This window comes from Rattus rattus, chromosome 2, assembly GCF_011064425.1.
Source record: "Rattus rattus isolate New Zealand chromosome 2, Rrattus_CSIRO_v1, whole genome shotgun sequence".
Classification (NCBI taxonomy): Eukaryota; Metazoa; Chordata; class Mammalia; order Rodentia; family Muridae; genus Rattus; species Rattus rattus.
This window is the reverse complement of record NC_046155.1, coordinates 177,375,795-177,384,423: the sequence shown is the minus strand read 5'-3', so window position 1 is coordinate 177,384,423 and position 8,629 is coordinate 177,375,795.

Below are 8,629 nucleotides of genomic sequence, written 5' to 3'. Positions count from 1 at the left end.
GGAAGAGATAAGAAGCCGTAGATAAAAGCATCACCAACAAAATACAAGAGATAGAAGAGAGAATCTCAGGAACAGAAGATTCCATAGAAATCATCGACACAACTGTCAAAGATAATGTAAAATTTAAAAAACTACTGGCCACAAACATACAGGAAATTCAGGACACAATGAGAAGATCAAACCTAAGGATAATAGGTATAGAAGAGAGTGAAGACTCCCAACTCAAAGGACCATTAAATATTTTCAACAAAATCATAGAAGAAAACTTCCCTAACCTAAAGAAAGAGATGCCCATAAACATACAAGAAGCTTACAGAACTCCAAATAGATTGGACCAGAAAAGAAACCCATCCCATCACATAATAGTCAAAACACAAAATGCACAAAACAAAGAAAAAAATATTAAAAGCAGTAAGGGAAAAAGGTCAAGTAACATATAAAGGCAGACCTATCAGAATTACACCAGACTTCTCACCAGAGACTATGAAAGCCAGAAGATCCTGGATAGATGTCATACAGACCCTAAGAGAACACAAATGCCAGCCCAGCTTACTGTATCCAGCAAAACTCTCAATTAACATAGATGGAGAAACCAAGATATTCCATGACAAAACCAAATTTACTCAATATCGTTCTACAAATCCAGCCCTACAAAGGATAATAAATGGTAAAGCCCAACACAAGGAGGCAAGCTACACCCTAGAAAAAGCAAGAAACTAATCGTTTTGCAACAAAACAAAGAGAAGACAAGCACACAAACATAATCTCACATCCAAACACAAATATAACAGGAAGCAACAATCACTATTCCTTAATATCTCTCAACATCAATGGACTCAATTCTCCAATAAAAAGACACAGATTAACAAACTGGATATGCAATGAGGACCCAACATTTTGCTGCCTACAGGAAACACACCTGAAAGACAAAGACAGACACTACTTCAGAGTGAAAGGCTGGAAAACAACTTTCCAAGCAAATGGTCTGAGAAGCAAGCTGGAGTAGCCATTCTAATATCGAATAAAATTGATTTTCAACCAAAAGTCATCAAAAAAGATAAGGAAGGACACTTCATATTCATCAAAGGAAACAATCCACCAAGATGAACTCTCAATCCTAAATATCTATGCACCAAATACAAGGGCAACTACATACATAAAAGAAACCTTACTAAAGCTCAAAATACACATTGTACCTCACACAATAATAATAGGAGATTTCAGGGGGCTGGAGAGAAGGCTCAGTGGTTAAAAGCATTGACTGCTCTTCCAGAGGTCCTGAGTTCAAATCCCAGCAACTACATGGCGGCTCACAACCATCTGTAATGGGATAAGGTGCTGTCTTCTGGTGTGTCTGAAGACAGCTACAATGTACTCATATAAATAAATTAATTTAAAAAAAATAATAGGAGATTTCAACACCCCACTCTTATAAATGGACAGATCATGGAAACAGAAATTAAACAGAGACATAGACAGACTAAGAGAAGTCATGAACCAAATGAACTTAACAGATATTTATAGAACATTCTATCCTAAAACAAAAGGATATACCTTCTTCTCACCACCTCATGGTACTTTCTCCAAAATTGACCATATAATCGGTCATATAACAGGCCTCAACAGATACAGAAAGACAGAAATAATCCCATGTGTCCTATCAGACCACCACAGGCTAAAGCTGGTCTTCAATAACAATAAGGGAAGAACGCCCACATATACGTGGAAGTTGAACAATGCTCTACTCAATGATAACCTGGTAAAGGAAGAAATAAAGAAAGACATTAAAGACTTCTTAGAATTTAATGAAAATGAAGGTACAACATACCCAAATATGGGACACAATGAAAGCTGTGCTAAGAGGAAAGAAAGCTCATAGCTCTGAGTGCCTGCAGAAAGAAACAGGAGAGAGCATATGTCAGCAGCTTGACAGCACACCTAAAAGCTCTAGAACAAAAAGAAGCAAATACACCCAGGAGGAGTAGAAGACAAGAAATAGTCAAACTCAGAACTGAAATCAACCAAGCAGAAACAAAAAGGACTATACAAAGAATCAACAGAGGGCTGGAGAGATGGCTCAGTGGTTAGGAGCACTGACTGCTCTTCCAGAGGTCCTGACTTCAAATCCCAGCAACCACATGGTGGCTCACAACCATCTGTAATGAGATCTGATGCCCTCTTCTGGTGTGTCTGAAGACAGCTATATACACTAAATAAATAAAATTAAAAAAAAAAAAAAAAAAAGAGGGGTTGGGGATTTAGCTCAGTGGTAGAGAGCTTGCCTAGAAAGCGCAAGGCCCTGGGTTCGGTCCCCAGCTCCGAAAAAAAGAAAAAAGAAAAAAAAAATCAACAGAACCAAAAGTTGGCTCTTTCAGAAAATCAACAAGATAAATAAACCCTTAGCCAGGCTAACCAGAGGACACAGAGAGTGTGTACAAATTAACAAAATCAGAAATGAAAAGGGAGACACAACAACAGAATCAGAGGAAATTCAAAAAATCATCAGATCCTACTATAAAAGCCTATGTTCAACAAAACTTGAAAATCTGCAGGAAATGGACAATTTCCTAGACAGATACCAGATACCAAAGTTAAATCAGGAACAGATAAACCATTTAAACAACCCCATAACTCCCAACGAAATAGAAGCAGTCATTAAAAGTCTCCCAACCAAAAAGAGCCCAGGTCCAGATGGGTTCAGTGCAGAATTCTATCAGACCTTCATAGAAGACCTCATACCAATACTATCCAAACTATTTCACAAAATTGAAACAGATGGAGCACTACCGAATTCCTTCTATGAAGCCACAATTTCTCTTATACCTAAACCACACAAAGACCCAACAAAGAAAGAGAACTTCAGACCAATTTCCCTTATGAATATCTACACTCAATAAAATTCTTGCAAAGTGAATCCAAGAGCACATCAAAACAATCATCCATCATGATCAAGTACGCTTCATCCCAGGGATTCAGGGATGGTTTAATATATGGAAAACCATCAACGTAATCCACTATATAAACAAACTGAAAGGTAAAAACCAAATGATCATTTTATTAGATGATGAGAAAGCATTTGACAAAATTCAACACCCCTTCATGATAAAAGTCCTGGAAAGAACAGGAATTCAAGGCCCATACCTAAACATAGTAAAAGCCATATACAGCAAACCAGTAGCTAATATTAAACTAAATGGAGAGAAACTTGTAGCAATCCCACTAAAATCAGGGACTACACAAGGCTGCCCACTCTCTCCCTGCTTATTCAATATAGTTCTTGAAGTTCTAGCCAGAGCAATCAGACAGGAAAAGGTGATCAAAGGGATAGATTGGAAAGGAAGAAGTCAAAATATCACTATTTGCAGATGATATGATTGTATATTTAAGTGATCCCAAAAGTTCCACCAGAGAACTATTAAACCTGATAAAAACCTTCAGCAAAGTGGCTGGGTATAAAATTAACTCAAATAAATGAGTAGCCTTCCTCTACACAAAAGAGAAACAAGCCAAGAAAGAAATTACGGAAATGGGGTTGGGGATTTAGCTCAGTGGTAGAGCGCTTGCCTAGTAAACGCAAGGCCCTGGGTGTGACCTTAACAAAGCAAAAAAGAAAAAAGAACTTCAAGCCTCTGAAGAAAGAAATTGAAGAAGATCTCAGAAGATGGAAAGATCTCCCATGCTCATGGATTGGCAGGATTAATATAGTAAAAATGGCCATTCTACCAAAAGCGATCTACAGATTCAATGCAATCTCTATCAAAATTCCAATCCAATTTTTCATAGAGTTAGACAGAACAATTTGCAAATTCATCCGGAATAACAAAAAACCCAGGATAGCTAAAACTATCCTCAACAATAAAAGGACTTCTGGGGGAATCATTATCCCTGAACTCAAGCAATATTACATAGCAATAGTGATAAAAACTGTATGGTATTGGTACAGAGACAGGAAGATAGACCAGTGGAATAGAATTGAAGACCCAGAAATGAACCCACACACCTATGGTCACTTGATATTTGACAAAGGAGCCAAAACCATCCAATGGAAAAAAAGATAGCATTTTCAGCAAATGGTGCTGGTTCAAATGGAGGTCAACATGTAGAAGAATGCAGATCGATCCATGCTTATCACCCTGTACAAAGCTTAAGTCCAAATGGATCAAGGACCTCCACATCAAACCAGATACACTCAAACTAATAGAAGAAAAAGTGGGGAAGAGTCTCAAACACATGGGCACTGGAAAAAATTTCCTGAATAAAACACCAATGGCTTATGCTCTAAGATCAAGAATCGACAAATGGAATCTCATAAAACTACAAAGCTTCTGTAAGGCAAAGGACACTGTTGTTAGGACAAAACGACAATCAACAGATTGGGAAAAGATCTTTACCAATCCTACAACAGATAGAGGGCTCATATCCAAAATATACAAAGAACTCATGAAGTTAGACTGCAGGGAGACAAATAACCCTATTTAAAAAATGGGGTTCAGAGCTAAACAAATAATTGACAGCTGAGGAATCCTGAATGGCTGAGAAGCACCTAAAGAAATGTTCAAAATCTTTAGTCATAAGGGAAATGCAAATCAAAACAACCCTGAGATTCCACCTCACACCAGTGAGAATGGCTAAGATCAAAAACTCAGGTGACAGCAGATGCTGGCGAGGATGTGGAGAAAGAGGAACACTCCTCCATTGTTGGTGGGATTGCAGACTGGTACAACCATTCTGGAAATCAGTCTGGAGGTTCCTCAGAAAATTGGACATTGAACTGCCTGAGGATCCAGCTATCCCTCTCTTGGGCATATACCCAAAAGATGCCCCAACATATAACAAAGACACATGCTCCGCTATGTTCATAGCAGCCTTATTTATAATAGCCAGAAGCTGGAAAGAACCCAGATGCCCTTCAAGAGAGGAATGGATACAGAAAATGTGGTACATCTACACAATGGAATATTACTCAGCTATCAAAAACAATGACTTTATGAAATTCATAGGCAAATGGGGGGAACTGGAAAATATCATCCTGAGTGAGGTAACCCAATCACAGAAAAACACACATTGTATGCAGTCCTTGATAAGAGGCTATTAGCCCAAATGCTTGAATTACCCTAGATGCATAGAACACATGAAACTCAGGAAGGATGACCAAAATGCGAATGCTTCACTCCTTCTTTAAAAGGGGAACAAGAATACCCTTGGCAGGGAATAGGGAGGCAAAGATTAAAACAGAGACAGAAGGAACACCCATTCAGAGCCTGCCCCACATGAGGCCCATACATATACAGCCACCCAATTAGACAAGATGGATGAAGCAAAGAAGTGCAGGCTGACAGGAACCGGATGTAGATCTCTCCTGAGAGACACAGCCAGAATTCGGCAAATACATAGGCGAATGCCAGCAGCAAACCAGTGAATTGAGAATGGGACTACCGTTGAAGGAATCAGAGAAAGGACTGGATGAGCTTGAAAGGGGCTCGAGACCCCATATGAACAACAATACCAACCAACCAGAGCTTCCAGGGACTAAGCCACTACCCAAAGGGTATACATGGACTGACCCTGGGCTCCAACCTCATAGGTAGCAATGAATAGCCTAGTAAGGGCACCAGTGGAAGGGGAAGTCCTTGGTCCTGCCAAGACTGAACCCCCAGTGAACGTGATTGTTGGGGGGAGGGCGGTAATGGGGGGAGGATGGAGAGGGGAACACTCATATAGAAGGGGAGGGAGAGGGGTTAGGGGGATGTTGGCCTGGAAACCAGGAAAGGGAATAACAATTGAAATGTAAATAAGAAATACCCAATTTAATAAAGATGGAGAAAAAAAAAAAAAAAGAACGTAAATGAAGTAAGAGCTAGAGATGCAGCGCTGAGAGAGGGCTTGCCTAGTATTGAAAGTCCTAGAAGTTCAGGCCCCAATACTGCATGAAACTGGGTGTGGTACTACATTCCTGTAATACTGGCATTCAGCAGGTGGAGGCGGTAGGGTCAGAAGTTCAGAGACCTAATAAGTAAACAAATCATACATGTGTTGAGCCACCAAGTTTGTTTAGGTGCTACAGGCACTTGTTGCCAAGTCTGACTGTGAGTTGTTTCCATGGGACCTAATATGGTGGAGAAAACATCTTCAGTGATTTGTCCCTTAACCTCTACATATGTATCATGGCATGCATACAAACCTTTATACACAAATAAGTGGAGAGGGGCTTTGTTGTTTTGTTTAGGGGTTGTTTTTTTTTTTTTTTTGTGGTTTTTTTGGTTGTTTTTTTTTGTGGGGAGTGTGGGTTGTTTGGTGGTGTGTGGAAGGTTTTTTTTTTATTTGTTTTTACCCCTTTCCTCTCCTCTTATTTTTGTGTTGTTTTTTCTCTCCTCCCAATTCTTGGGGGTTTTTTTTTTTTCCCTTTTTTTTTTTTTTTTTTTTTGCTTTTCATGTAGCCCTGGTTGTCCTGGAAATCACTCTGTAGACTAGTCTGGCCTTGAATTTAAGAGATCCACCTGCCTCTGACTCCAAAAATTTTGGGACCAAAGGTGTATGCCACAACCACCAAGCATATGCAATAATTTTCTAATATATATACTTAAGGCATGAAAGTCACACCAGGGAACTGGAGAGAGCATTTAAGAGCACTGTTTTTTCTTCCAGAGGATTCAGGTTCAATTCCCAGCACTCAGTGGCAACTAACAACCATCTCTAGCTCCATTTCTAGGTTATCCAATGTCCTTTCAGCTCTGCAGGTACCAGGTATGTAAACATTGCAGACACACACACACACACACACACACACACACACACACACACACACACACTCACTCACACACACTCATACACATAGTCTGAATTGTCTTAGACTATGACAGTCATTTTTGCTTTGGCCCCCCAAGTACTGGGATTATATAGGCATGTGCCATTATATGAAACTTGATTGTTCTCTTAAAAGGCATATCACCATAATGGTGCACACACTTATAATCCCAGAATTCATCAGATTGATGACAAGAGGACCTCAAGTTGTAGGCCAGCCCAAATGACAAAGCCACAGATTCTTTCAAAGAGGACAGAAGGGAGAGACAGCAGGAGAAAGAAAAGAGAATATGATACCTGTTATACACTAATAAAAATATCATTGGTATTTTGCCTGCATGTATGTCTGTGTACCTTTTTTTTTTTTTTTTTTTGCCTAATGCCTTCAGGAGGCAGAAGAGCATGTCTGATCCCCTGGGACTGGAATTAGAGGTGGTTATGAACCCCCATGTGGTTGCTTGGATTTGAACTCAGGACCTCTGGAAGAGCAATTAGTGCTTTTACCTGCTAAGTCATCTCTCCAGCCCCTCTATAGGCTTCTTATGATGTGCTGCTGTTTCTGCCAGCTTCAGATGCCCCAAAGGAGAGTGGTAAACACTGTATGAATATGACACATTCAAAAATGCAAAAACTACAAGTGGCAAGGTGTTTCAGTAGGTAAAGTGCTTGCTGCCCGGGTCTGAAGAATTGAACTTCTTCCCAAAGCTCACATTAATGTCAGCCCACAGAACTGACTCCATAGGGTTGTCACACATTTGCTGTGCTCACACAACATCTTACACACACACACTAAATATTTTTAAGGGTACTTTTAGAAGACAGGTGATATATTTGTTATTGTGTGTATATAGTCAGAGGACAACTTAAGAAAATCAGCTCTCGGGGGCTGGAGAGATGGCTCAGTGGTTAAGAGCACTGACTGCTCTTCCAGAGGTCCTGAGTTCAATTCCCAGCAACCACATGGTGGCTCATAACCACCTGTAATGGGGTCCAAAACCCTCTTCTGGTGTGTCTGAAGACAGCTATGGTGTACTCATATACATAAAGAAATCTTTTAAAAAAAGGAGGGGGTTGGGGATTTAGTTCAGTGGTAGAGCACTTGCCTAGCAAGCGCAAGGCCCTGGGTTCGGTCCCAAAAAAAGAAAAAAGAAAAAAAGAAAATCAGCTCTCTTCTTTAATCATGTGGGCTCCATAGATTGAACTCAGACTGTCATGGAGAGTAAGAGCCCCTAATACCAGATAAGATGAACTATCTTGGGGAGTCATGCCTCACTTTAAGATGGGGTCTCACTATGTAGCCTTGGCTGGCATGGGATGCATTATGTAGATCAAGACCTCCAACTCAGAAATCAACCTACTTCTTCATCTCACAAGATTAAATGCACGTCCACCAAACCACATCTCTCACTCTTTATTTATTTATTTTTTTCTTTTTTTCGGAGCTGGGGACGGAACCCAGGGCCTTGTGCTTGCTAGGCAAGCGCTCTACCACTGAGCTAAATCCCCAACCCCTCACTCTTTATTTTTAATGCAAAAATTTGGTAATGGGGAAGGAGGAGCTGAAATGATGGCTTAGTGGTTAAGAGGACTTGGATTCAATTCTCAGTACCCACATGGTAGCTCATAGTATTCTGTTAACTCTGGTTCCAGCAAATATGAACCCTTTGACCTCCATAGGTACCAAGCACATACATGGTACACATACATGTAGGCAAAACGCTCATATATGTAAAAAATAAATCTTTGAAAAAGTTTTAGCCTGGGGAGATAGCTCACAGGAGAGTGTACTTGCCACACAAGGGTGAGGTGAATCCCCACAACCCTT